This window comes from Schistocerca gregaria, chromosome 3 (assembly GCF_023897955.1).
Source record: "Schistocerca gregaria isolate iqSchGreg1 chromosome 3, iqSchGreg1.2, whole genome shotgun sequence".
Lineage (NCBI taxonomy): Eukaryota > Metazoa > Arthropoda > Insecta > Orthoptera > Acrididae > Schistocerca > Schistocerca gregaria.
The window spans coordinates 139906822-139920871 of NC_064922.1; positions in this window are offsets into that span (position 1 = coordinate 139906822).

A 14050-nucleotide genomic window follows, 5' to 3' on the forward strand; every position below is an offset into this window, starting at 1 on the left:
TGACGGTTTGGATGTACCGTGCACTATTCAGTGTCCCCTCGACGATCACCAGAGGTGTACGGCCAGTGTAGGAGATCGCTCCCCACACCATGATGCCGGGTGTTGGCCCTGTGTGCCTCGGTCGTATACAGTCCTGATTGTGGCGCTCACCTGCACGGCGCCAAACACGCATACGACCATCATTGGCACCAAGGCAGAAGCGACTCTCATCGCTGAAGACGACACGTCTCCATTCGTCCCTCCATTCACGCCTGTCGCGACACCACTGGAGGCGGGCTGCACGATGTTGGGGCGTGAGCGGAAACCGGCCTAACGGTGTGCGGGACCGTAGCCCAGCTTCATGGAGACGGTTGCGAATGGTCCTCGCCGATACCCCAGGAGCAACAGTGTCCCTAATTTGCTGGGAAGTGGCGGTGCGGTCCCCTACGGCACTGCGTACGATCCTACGGTCTTGGCGTGCATCCGTGCGTCGCTGCGGTCCGGTCCCTGGTCGACGGGCACGTGCACCTTCCGCCGACCACTGGCGACAACATCGATGTACTGTGGAGACCTCACGCCCCACGTGTTGAGCAATTCGGAGGTACGCCCACCCGGCCTCCCGCATGCCCACTATACGGCCTCGCTCAAAGTCCGTCAACTGCACATACGGTTCACGTCCACGCTGTCGCGGCATGCTACCAGTGTTAAAGACTGCGATGGAGCTCCGTATGCCACGGCAAAGTGGCTGACACTGACGGCGGCGGTGCACAAATGCTGCGCAGCTAGCGCCATTCGACGGCCAACACCGCGGTTCCTGGTGTGTCCGCTGTGCCGTGCTTGTGATCATTGCTTGTACAGCCCTCTCGCAGTGTCCGGAGCAAGTATGGTGGGTCTGACACACCGTTGTCAATGTGTTCTTTTTTCCATTTCCAGGAGTGTAGCTAACCTTCAACTTCCTGTGAGTGTGTTTTTCCCAAAATCTTCAGACTATGCGCAACACCCAAATCCTTTGCCGTGTACAACAGCCTATCACAGGCAACAAAAGCGGACCTCTTCAGACACAATGGCTGGCATTAAAACTCTCATTTACGATGGTATATACGACACACAAATACCAGTCGACAGACTTAACACAGTGTACCAGCATCGCTACACTAAGCCAGTCACTCAAAGTTCGCTCGATCACAGGTCAAGTACGACATAAAATTACGAGGAACTTTATTCCAACGAAATTTATCAAACAGAATTATGCTATAGTATTGTTAGTGCATCATCTAAAAAAAAATCTAAATCCACTAATTAAAAGCTTCCAAAACATTTCAAACAAAATTCACGGAAAATCTACAACTGGTTTTATGGTCGATGCCGAATTCCCATAGCAAAGTATCAATTGGGGCACACGTAAGCGTGTCTCGATCCACGTGCAACAACACAACAGTAGTCTTGCCGACTCAGGCTCACGCACTCTTCGGCATCTCGATAGTAACCAACTGCTTTGTTCCACAAATTCCTTAGCTGAACACACGTAGTGCGCTACCATTATTCTTTAACAATCAATATATAATTTATTGTGGCCGTCGTTTCGTTGCATGGCGGCCAGCTATTCCAGGATGATCTCTGGCGCACGTTGCTGCTGTCAGCCCCCGCCACATTGATGGTCTTTGCCGCTTCCGGGTGATCACTTGTACAGTTGGTTTTTCTACAACATATACACACATTGACTTTAGTTACATGAAATAAAGCATTTTAAACCCTTTATCTGCTTTATAACATTTTGCTGCTGTCATACAGGGTGTTCCACTGATAGTGACCGGACCAAATATCTCACGAAACAAGCATCAAACGGTAAAACTACAAGGAAAGAAGCTCGTCTAGCTTGGAGGGGGAAAAAAGATGGTGCTATAGTTAGCCCTCTAGATGGCGCTGCCATAGGTAAAACTGATATCTACTGTGCTTTTTTAAATAGAAACCCCCATTTTTTATTACATATTCGTGTAGGACGTAAAAAAATATGAATGTTTCAGTTGGACCACTTTTTTCGCTTTGTGATAGATGGCGCTGTAATAGTCACAAACGTATAAGTACGTGGTATCACGTAACATTTCGTTAGTGCGGACGGTATTTGCTTCGTGATACATTACCCGTGTTAAATTGGACCGTTTACCAATTGCGGAAAAGGTATTATGGCTATTGTGATCAAAATGCCCAACGGGCGAGTGCTATTTACGCCGCTCGGTATCCTGGACGACATCATCCAAGTGTCCGGACCGATCGCCGGATAGTTACGTTATTTAAGGAAACAGGAAATGTTCAGCTACATGTGAAACGTCAACCACTACCTGCAACAAATGATGATGCCCCAGTAAGTGTTTTAGCTGCTGTCGCGGCTAATCAGCACATCAGTAGCAGACAAATTGCGCGAGAATCGGGAATCTCAAAAGCGTCGGCGTTGAGAGTGCTACATCATCATCAGTTGCACCCGTACCATATTGCTATGCTCCAGGAATTGCACAGCGACGACTTTGAACGTCGTGTACATTTCTGCCACTGGGCACAAGAGAAATTACGGGACGATGACAGATGTTTTGCACGCATTCTATTTAGCGACGAAGCGTCATTCACCAACAGCGGTAACGTAACCCGCGTAATATGCACTATTGGGCAACGGAAAATCCACGATGGCTGCGACAAGTAGAACATAGGCTACCTTGGCGAATTAATGTTTGGTGCGTCATTATGCGAGGAAGGATAATTGGTCCCCATTTCATCGATGGAAATCTAAATGGTGCAATCTATGCTGATTTCCTACGTAATGTTCTACCGATGTTACTACAAGATGTTTCACTGCATGACAGAATGGCGATGTACTTTCATCATGATGGATGTCCGGCACATACCTCGCGTGCAGTTGAAGCAGTATTGAATAGCATATTTCATGACACGTGGATTGATGTCGAAGCACCATACCATGGCTCGCACGTTCACCGGATCTGATGTCCCCGGATTTCTTTCTGTGGGGAAAGTTGAGGGAAATTTGCTATCGTGATCCTCCGACAACGCCTGACAACATGCGTCAGCGCATTGTCAATGCATGTGCGAACATTACGGAAGGCGAATTATTCGCTGTTGAGAGGAATATCGTTGCACGTATTGCCAAATGCATTACGGTTGTCAGACAACATTTTGAGCGTTTATTGCATTAATGTGGTATTTACAGGTAATCATGGAGTAACAGCATGCGTTCTCAGAAATGATAAGTTCACAAAGGTATATACATCACATTGGAACAACCGAAATAAAATGTTCAAACGTACCTTCGTTCTGTATTTTAATTTAAAAAACCTGCCTGTTACCAACTGTTGGTCTAAAATTGTGAGCCATATGTTTGTGACTATTAAAGCGCCATCTATCACAAAGCGAAAAAAGTGGTCCAACTAGAACATTAATATTTCTTTACGTACTACACGAATATGTAATGAAAATGGGTATTCCTATTTTTAAAAAAACGCAGTTGACATCCGTTTGACCTATGGCAACGCCATCTAGCAGGCCAACCATAGCGCCATCTGGTTTCCCTCTTCAAGCTAGACAAGTTTCGTTGTTTGTAATTTTTTTTCGTTGGACGCTTATTTCGTGTGATATTTCGCCCGGTCACGATCAATGGACCACCCTGTAGATTGAAACGACCTCTTTACTTACGTAACGATACGAAACGTTTCAAAGTTAATTTGACGCGTGTGATTCAGCAAAAAAATTTAGAGCTCGTCAGGAGACAGAGGCGAGAGTTGATCGAGAAGTTTGTTCGGAGATGGGGAGGTGTGCACATCTGGTGCACCTTTTAGCACTCATATGGGGTCCAGATGTTGTACCAGGGGAATGACGTCCCTCGGCATGAGGTTCAGAGACACAGGCACGTTTTCGGCGTCCTGCACGTCCCATGCTGATTATTCACCGCGACGATTACTGGCAGCACCGGCACTGTAGAACAGCCCTTGGTTCGTATTTAGTCAGAACATTGCCGTTGTTTTTCTTACGTCCAGAACTGCGTTAGTAGATGTGTGCATTTCTCAGTCTGTCAGGCCAACAGTTACTCAATTCATTTTATCAGAAGATCAAGGGTAATCCTTTTCTGAATGTCAGTTGCATCTAAAGCGTCTAAAGGCAGGTTTTCATTCACCTTTCTAGTAACTCTGAAAACCAGCAGGTTCACTGTGTGTGGGGCTGTTTTGGGATATAGTGAGCGCCCAACAGCGAGGTTGTCAGGGCCCTGACATTTATTAAAACAAACAAATGTGGATAAGAACTAAAACTGTCGTACACGCATGCACTCGAAATGACCACACAATCTCCCTGTCGCACAGGCACTCTCACATGTACTAAAACCAATGGGGAGGGAAGGTAGCTAATCAAGAAACTAAAACAGAGGGAAAACAAAACACAGAAGATATAAAAGAAGAACACTGGGAAATGTGACTGGCTGACCACTTACAAACAACCTGGGTGAGCCAGCCATCCTGCTGAAACATTAAAAACAGCTCCCCAAAGTCTTGTTAAAAACGTGGGACAATTCACAAAACTTAAAAACGCGAACCACAATCGTTTGATCATTACATAAAATTGACTGCAGATTCGCCGGCAAATCCGCTGCAGTCATCTGGTCAGCAAATAAAATGCAGCCCAATAAAATGTGCCCGCACCGTGATCTGCACGCCACAAGCACCACACATCGGAGGGTCCTCCCGCCGGAGTAAAAATCCATGCGTCACAGGGCGGTGGCCGATGCCAAGGCGAGTAAGAAGAACTTCGTCCCGTCGACGTGGCTGGGAGGAAGTACGCCGCTGTAGTTCATGTAATACAGATTTGTAATCTCAATAGAAGTTTTTACGTAGGCAGATGTGTCTTATGTTTGTGTTTTAACTGAATAAATTAATGTGTTCCTTTAAAACTTATTTCGGTTAGCCCTTCACTTAATGTCATATTAAATATCATGCAGTTCTCTTCTTTAGGATCCACAGCTAGGGCCATAAATTCTTCCTGTTAGTCGTTGCGTTGCGCACAGTAACATCTGCGTGGGTGTTAACGGTATGTCCAGCTCTTAATTAACTGTCCCGGGCAGGGTAACCGTTTCAGACACACGCGGGGTTTCGGAATTCTTACACTTCGCAAATAAGTCAACTACTGGACGTATTTTGAAAAGTTGAAAAATGTAGTCACTGGCGAGTTTACCTTTGCTGGATTCTGTGTCAAGCATTGCTGCTTACGAAATATAGCTAACACATCGAAATTGTTTTTAACGGCGTAAGGAGAGCAATACGTCTTTCCTTTCTCGAGAAATTGCGTGAGTTGCCCATGACGGCGTTGGTAGCTAGGTAGTACAAACAAGCTGTCGACAGCTACTGTAGCCCGCTATACCTGGAGTTTCTTTTTTCTGTAGGCTGCCGATACAAACCTATGTTAGAAATGAAAATCGTACTGAAAGGAAAAGACACTGGTCGTCATCAACTAATGTTTCTGACTGTGTGTTTTTTCAGTCCTTGCTCCATGATTTTAAGAAAATTTGTGACAGGCGTAAGAGAGACCTGAATGCTAGATTCGTGACTGATCTCACTTGAAGTCCAGCGTCCTTCGTGAATACTCCTGAAGATGAATGATAACTACATAGCGAAATAGAGTAATAGTAGAAATACTAGATTTATTAACTTGTAGCCATTGCTTATAGATGTACCGCACTTGATTAAGTACTGTAGTAGGTGGTGATACTAAATAAAAACTTCAAGCTAGCATTTTTAACGTCAGTCACACACTTTCATCATGTTACGTTTTTGTAATGAGGAGCTTCTCAGCAGGAGAAATACTCGTACAATTCGAAAATCTTGTGATCTCCATTGCCACAGTAGCTGATACTAGTTGCTACAAAAACTGTGAACTGTGTGGAGTGATTCTGTAGAATTCGTGGAATTAGTATACGTGCTGAGAGAGCTCACGGGAAGCCACAGCCGAATTATGTTTGATATTCATAGCATTGTACCGGGTACCCAGGTACTTCGTTTCTTTCTTTAATTTTTTAAAATTTAAATAGTGGTAAGCCACAACAGTGTCCTTTTCAGGAGAGCTCATGACTGCAACGAAACTGCAACAGAAACGTGATTCATTCTCTCTTTCGTATTGTGCGACCTTTATTGCGTCGAGGGTGCCAAATCAAACACATTTTAGTCGTCTAATTTCCATACTGCTATTTTATCGGGCAACCAATCCACGGAGAAGAAATAAAAGCTTTGAGGTTCGCCGATGACAGTGTAATTCTGTCAGAGACAGCAAAGGACTTGGAAGAGCAGCTGAACGGAATGGACAGGGTCTTGAAAGGAGGATATAATACGAACATTAACAAAAGCAAAACGAGAATAATGGAATGTAGTCGAATTAATTCGGGTGATGCTGCAGGAATTAGATTAGGAAATGAGAGGCTTAAAGTAGTAAATGAGTTTTGCTATTTGGGAAGCAAAACAACGTATTATGGTCGAAGTAGAGCGGATATAAAATGTAGACTGGCAATGGCAAGGAGAGCATTTCTGAAGAATGGAAATTTGTTAACATCGAATATAGATTTAAGTGTCAGGAAGGCGTTTCTGAAAGTATTTGTGTGGAGTGTAGCCATGTAGGGAAATGAAACGTGGACGATAAATAGTTTAGACAAGAAGGGAGTAGAAACTTTCGAAATATGGTGCTACAGAAGAATGCTGGAGATTTGATGGGTAGATCGTATAACTGATGAGGAGTCATTGAATAGAATTGGAGAGAAATCGGTAGCACAACTTGATTTAAAGGAGGGTTCGGTTGGTAGGGCATATTCTGAGGCATCAATGGATCACCAATTCAGTATTGGAGGGCAGCGTGGAGGGTAAAAATCGTAGAGGGAGACCAAGAGATGAATACGCTAAACAGATTCAGAAGGATGTAGGTTGCAGTAGGTACAGGGAGACGAAGAATCTTGCACAGGATAGAGCAGCATGGAGAGCTGCATCAAACCAGTCTCAGGACTGAAGATCACAACAACAACACCAATATCGGCGATATATTACGCCATCTTCAAACTCCCTGACCGACGCTTAGGAAGATTCCAGACACAGTTCTGGTCAAGACAGCAGCTAGCATTCAAACACTGGCATCTCTCGATTTTTGGTATAGCGATCACTTCAAACATCAACTGCCGATGGCTGCCGAAACTGGTAGCCTATTAAAATAACAGTCTGTAAGTTAGAATGCTTAAAAAATGCTTTACTTGTCATTCTGCGCTGGACGGCCTAGGTCCTGCAATCATCTACGAAGAGATGGACATTATTGCGTCGGACTGCACATCATATGGCCTCAGTGACAACCGCACCTAAGACGTCGAAAGTAGGTTGCTGGACAAATAAATAATATTTTACAGAACAGCAGGAAAATGTTTTCTAATTAATATTGTTTGTCGGCCGGTGTGGCCGTGCGCTCCTAGGCGCTTCAGTCTGGAACCGCGTGACCGCTACGGTCGCAGGTTCGAGTCCTGCCTCGGTCATGGGTGTGTGTGATGTCATTAGGTTAGTTAGGTTTAAGTAGTTCTAAGTTCTAGGGGACTGATGACCTGAGAAGTTAAGTCTCATAGTGCTCAGAGCCATTTGTACCAATATCGTTCCATGTGCTGTCAAGCCCTTTCCTGTAATACAGTTAATTCAAAATGTAAGATCTAAAGATACATGACAATAACGCCCTCGCACACGCCGACATCGACGACGAGCTTCGTGCCAGAAAGAGCGAAAATGGGTGAATTTTAAGAGTTGGCGGTGCTGTCTTTCGTAGCAGAATCCAGGTACGCCCTGCTTCTCATAACGGCGTTCTCCAATCACATCGGCCGCTGTTCCGTCACGGCTTGTCGCCATAAAGCAACCGGCGCGGAGGCCATACTTAACCTCCCGGTGCGCCCTATAAAGACGTGAAAGCAGCGCGCGGCGTCTGCCCGGGCACTGGTGATCGAGCTCATAATGACCGGTTTAGAGGACCGTAATAAGCACGAACCCGGGACCGCGGCGTGGCGAGCGACAACTCGCTCTCACAGGGGGCGGCGCTGGTGAGCCAGCTGCGAGCCGACCGCAAGCTTTGCGAACGCCGGGCTCACAGCTGCGTGGCGCGCCGTAGCCTTGGCTGCATGCGGCGCGGTGTGCACTCCGTCACGCACTGCGGTGGTCTGTGATTAGGCGGGACCGCGCAGACACACACACACACACACACACACACACACACACACACACACACAGCACCCGCGCAGTACGTCACTCACCTCGCACTGTGTCTCGTCTCTCCGTCTGATGCAAGTTCTACAAGCTGTGACAGACAGTATAATACCAAAGGCGGCAAGGGCAGTGACAGGACGTGTCCAGAAATATGGAAACATCAACTAAGCAACATATGAGCCCGCCCGGTTAGCCGTGCGGTCTAACGCACTGCGGATTAGTGTCGAGGTAGGTCCTTTGTGCCGGCCAGTCTGTGAGTGGTTCTTAGGCGGTTTTCAATCGGCGAATACGGACTTGTTCCTCTTATTCCGCCTCAGTTACACTATGTCGGCGATTGCTGCTCAAACACTTTCTCCACTTACTAAAACACACACACACACACACACACACACCATTACTCTACCACACAAAGGTTGGGGTTACACTTGTCTGGTGTCAGACGTTCCTGGGGGTGGGGGGTCCACTGGGGCCGAACCGCAAAATAACCCTGGGTTCGGTGTGGGGGCGGTGGAGGGGTGAATGGACTACTGTAGCGTGTTGTGGGGTTGTGTACCACTGAGGCTACGCCAAGGACAGCCTCTCCGTCGTTTCTAGGTCCCCAGTTCACATACAATACGTACAGTGTAAAGAGCCTGAATACAGCGCTGTGGTCGCCAACGACTACATAAGACAACCTGTGTCTGGCGCAGTTGTTAGATCGGTTACTGATGCTACAACAGCAGGTTATCAAGATATAAGTGAGTTTGAATGTGCTGTTACAGTCAGCGCACGAACGATGGGACACAGCATCTCCGAGGTAGCGATGAAATGGGGATTTTCCTATACGACCATTTCACGAGTGTACTATGAATATTAGCAGTCTGGTAAAACGCAAAATCTCCTACATCGAAGCAGCTGGAAAAAGATACTGCAAGAATGGACCAACGATAATTGAAGAAAATCGTTCAACGTGGCAAGAGTGCAACCGTTCCGCAAATTGCTGCAGATTTCAATGCTGGGCCGTCAACAAGTGTCAGCTTGCGAAGCATTCAACTAAACATCATCGATATGATCTATAGCAGGCCTTCAACACCGACACTGCACTGATGATGACTTGAAACATGTTGCCTGGTCGGACGAGTCTCGTTTCAAGTTGTATCGAGCGGATGGACTTATACGAGTATGGAGACAACCTCATGAATCCATGGACCCTGCATGTCTTCAGGGGACTGTTCAAGCTGGTGAAAGCTCTGTAATGGTGGGCGCGTGTTCCGTTGGAGTGACTCTGACACGTCTACACACGACTCTGACAGATGACACGTAAGTAAGCATCCTGCCTGATTCCCTGCATCCATTCATATCCATTGTGCATTCCGACGGACTGCGGCAATTCCGACAGGACAATGCGATACCCCATACGTTCAGAATTTCTACAGAATGGCTCCAGGAACTCTCTTCTGAGTTTAAGCACAGAAGCTCACTGACAAAGATCCCGGTTATGAAGTTATCGATCATATCTGTAATGCCTTGCAACGTGCTGTTCAGAAGAGATCTCCACCCCATCGTGCTCTAACGAATTTATAGACAGGCCTGCAGGATTCATGATGTCAGTTCCCTCCAGCTCTAGTTCGAACGCTAACGAGCCTTTGCCAAGCCGTGCTGCGGCACTTCGTGCGTGCTCGCGAGGGCTCTACACGATATTAGGCAGGTGTGTCCGTTTCTTTGGTTCTTCAGTGTATATGGGGAAGATTAAAACATCGATAAAGAACATAAATTGATAACTCTTATAATATTTTGCCTAGAAAAAATTCAGTTTTAGTTTCTTGATTCTCTACCAGAGGAATTTACATTTAATGGGTGGGGGGAGAGGTGTGCGGGGGGGGGGGGGGGGGGGGAGGAGGGGGCAGTGGATTACATCCCATTTAAACATCTCGCACACAATAGAATACGTCCAACCATCTACGCACAGCTAATGGTAGGTTGGAGATTTGGAACACATTCCTCTCATGGGTGTGCCGGCCGCGGTGGTCTCGCGGTTCTAGGCGCGCAGTCCGGAGCCGTGCGACTGCTACGGTCGCAGGTTCGAATCCTGCCTCGGGCATGGATGTGTGTGATGTCCTTAGGTTAGTTAGGTTTAAGTAGTTCTAAGTTCTAGGGGACTAATGACCACAGCAGTTGAGTCCCATAGTGCTCAGAGCCATTTGAACCATTTGAACCTCTCATGGGTGTAGCCAAAGCTGGGTCGCTAGGCCCAACAAATAATGACTTCGTAATACAAGCAAAAGCAGGAAGGAACATCCTGATAAATATTAAAAAGAGAAAAAATGTTCTGGCCCGTATACTAAGAAACAACAGATGGATGGCGAAACTATCTCCGGCCGCAGTGAAATGAAAAGCAGACCCAACAAACTGATCCCACAGAGATATAGACTTCAGAGTGTGATGACGTCTTGATGAATATTTTGACTCATTCGTGTGTTTATGTTCCACAGCAGCCTCCTTTTCAGATTATAACTTTTTTTCTTTTCGAGAGTGTTTCTTAAAAGTGAACGTCAAGAATGTTGGATTTTCTGGTACTGAAGACAAAGAAAATGCTAACTATACTGAAAAATTTTACTTTTAACTATATTTTCACTCGGCTTTATAACGAGAACCTTGCATCAGCGGTTCCCGACACGAAAAAACCTATGATCACATTGGTAAAGAAATTGTGTCAAACCGCACACTTTTATTTGGCTCCTCACTACACGTTCCTGAGGACTCTATATTTATATGTATTTTAGTTCATAAAAAGTGAATGTCTAATGCAAAAACTACCGTGAACATGTGAGCACTGAATGATATTTCCCAGAATACTTTATGTGGAAACTTTCTATGTTACGTTCATTAAAATAAAGTGAGACATATTGGACTGCTGCTCTTCTGAACAAAGATAGTTGGATCTTTCTCTGCGCCACACTACTGGAATAATACCGTATGTGAACGAATACAGTGAATCGACATCTTTTCGGTGTATCGGTGTCCTTTTTGGAAATTACAGATTTCAATAGCGCTTGGAAAGTCGCATACAGTGAGCCCATGCGACAGTTCGATAACCTCATGAAATATGAGTTGTACTCAAGTGTGTCAGCGAGGCTTTTGCCACCCGCCGCTGTTCGCCATATCAATAGCTGGACTGACCGCGCAGGCGGCACGCGAGGTGCTGCTTACCGTAATTTATGCATGAGGTCCAGACACGCGATGCGGCGCGACGTATCTGTTAATTGTCCCGCGCGAACTGTGCCTCATTGTTTTAAAAGTCGGCCCCGTAGACCAGCTGCTTAACAATATCTCCATTTGCCTGCATAATTTGTAGTTCTCTTAAGGACAACGCTTCCTCAATAGGCAGCCATTAATTCATCCGTATGGATTTGGGTCATTAGCCCCCTTCTCTTTGCCCTCGTTTTCGATGTCATTCAGACCACCATCTGTACGTGTCAGGACAGCTAGGCTTGGCCCAGGCCGGTACCTCAGATTACTCCACGTCTCGACGCTCATGTCTTTCACTGCGTACCTTCCCAGGGACAAGTGATCGCGTATAATGCATTGATATTGCTGGTCAGCCTTTTCAGCGCTGTACGATACGAACTACGATCATGCTCATGCTTCTGAGTGTCGTTCCTAATAGTTTCCTGAAATTTTTCCCTGCGAAAGCCGGGTTCGAGTCCAGAAATGGCACAAATTTGCAACACTCGGCACTGAATTGCCGCAATGCCCACTGCGGCTTCTAATGGTTCTTCATTTACATCACCATTACGGCACTCCAACCCCAGTTCTCGATACCAGTAATATCGTACTACTTTTCTGCGAGGTAACAGACATATTTTTGTGACAATATTTTGTTTGGTTGGCAGGAGAGCCAACACCGTGCTACTAGAGGAGGCCGAAAGGCACGCGATTTAGCTCACGCAGGGTGGCGTGAGGTCTGGAACAGGACAAGGAAATTAGACTTCAGAAAAACGGAAGTAGCTGGTGGAATACTTAATCCATTAATGATGAACGTCGCTCTTGACGGTACATAGTTCACAATATTAATAGTAACTGATAATGGCGCCTTGCTAGGTCGTAGCAAATGACGCAATGAAGGCTGTGCTAAACTATCTTCTCGGCAAATGAGAACGTAAGTGGACAGTGAACCATCGCTAGCAAAGTCGGCTATACAACTGGGGCGAGTGCTAGGAAGTCTATCTAGAACTGCCATGTGGCAGCGCGGTCTAAAATCACTGGTAGTGGCGACACGCGGGTCCGACGTATATTACCGGACAGCGGCCGATTTAAAGGCTACCACCTAGCAAGTGTGGTGTCTGGCGGTGACACCACAATATTCACATTTGGATTTATTAATGTATAGGCACTCCGATGTCTCGATATATTACAGTGATATGGTTCTTGTGTGTATTCATTTCTGTAAGACTGTCATAATCTTTGACTTACTTGCAACCGTATTGGCGTGAATGCGCACAGAGCAGTCTTTGTTTCACTTTGCAGAAGTTAAGTTGTTATTTCGCTTTGTAAAAGAACAGTCAAGTCTTGTGTTTGCTTAAAGTGGAAATTAAACATATGAAGATTGATACAACACTGTTTTCTTGATGATGTGACAATTAAGATGAAGTATATGCTAATTTACAAGAAGTTTAATAAAAATGTGCATCGTGAACACAAAGTCAAAAATTATTTCTACCATACTAATGTTCTGATCTGGGATTGTTTGATCATTAAGAATTTCCTGAAAAACTCATTTTGTTAGGTCTTCAAATATTACTAAAATACAGATTTTGACCTTCTAGCAGTCAAATTGGAATCACCCTAGAATCAACAAGATGAGCCATAACGACTTCGAGGAAATCTACGTGGGAATCCATTCAAGATAAGTTCCAAAATTAATGACTTTTTTTACAGTGACTTCATTATTTCCATTATGACGATACCATCCACAGTCAATAACTTTGTTCTTGCCCGATAAAGCGAACAAATGCTGCGTGAGCAGCATTATTAATATTATTTCTAACTTACTTTGCAAGTGGTGGTATTGCTAGAGGCTGGAAGTAATTATTTCCTTCCTACCTCTTTCCCATCACGTTTCCTTTCCACTCCTTTCATCCCAATAATTCATGTAAAGAACTTTCTGTCGTGTCGAGAACGTACATCAGGGGTCTTATTACCATGTAGACTCACATGTATTTTTTACAGTACTAATTACATTAAACAGACACAATTATTTTCAGGGAACAATCTTCTCTGGTTTCAAACTTTCTGCATAAACTTTTTCGACTAACTTCGATACTATGACTGACCGTACAATATATTAATAAGACGCATATGAACAACCTGAGGTTCAATAATAACGTCGTATGCAGTCATGACATACAATCACAGTTCGAATGTGCAGCCTAGTGTGAATGTAGCATAATAATTTTGAAAATAATCTGTTTTCCTCTACCTTCAACATCTCTCAAATATTTACTGTTCGCTTGTATTGATGTTGTTGGGTATACCGTTGGTCGTGGTTCACCTCCCTTGCTGAATGCTCAGTTCGTTTGGCTCTCATATAGAGGCCCCTTGTTCGATACCCAGCCGGGTCGGCGATTTTCTCCGCCCGGAAGCTGAGTGCTGTGTTGCCCTCATCACCACTTCCTCATCATCGACACTCGAGTCGCCCCATGCGGAGTTAACTGAAGAGACTCGGTGCCCATATTTCGGCAGACGGGAACTCCAGGCCCTATCTTCCAAACAATAATTTCATTTCTTCACCATCTAAAAAATGTATTATTGGAGTCACGCTAGAGTTT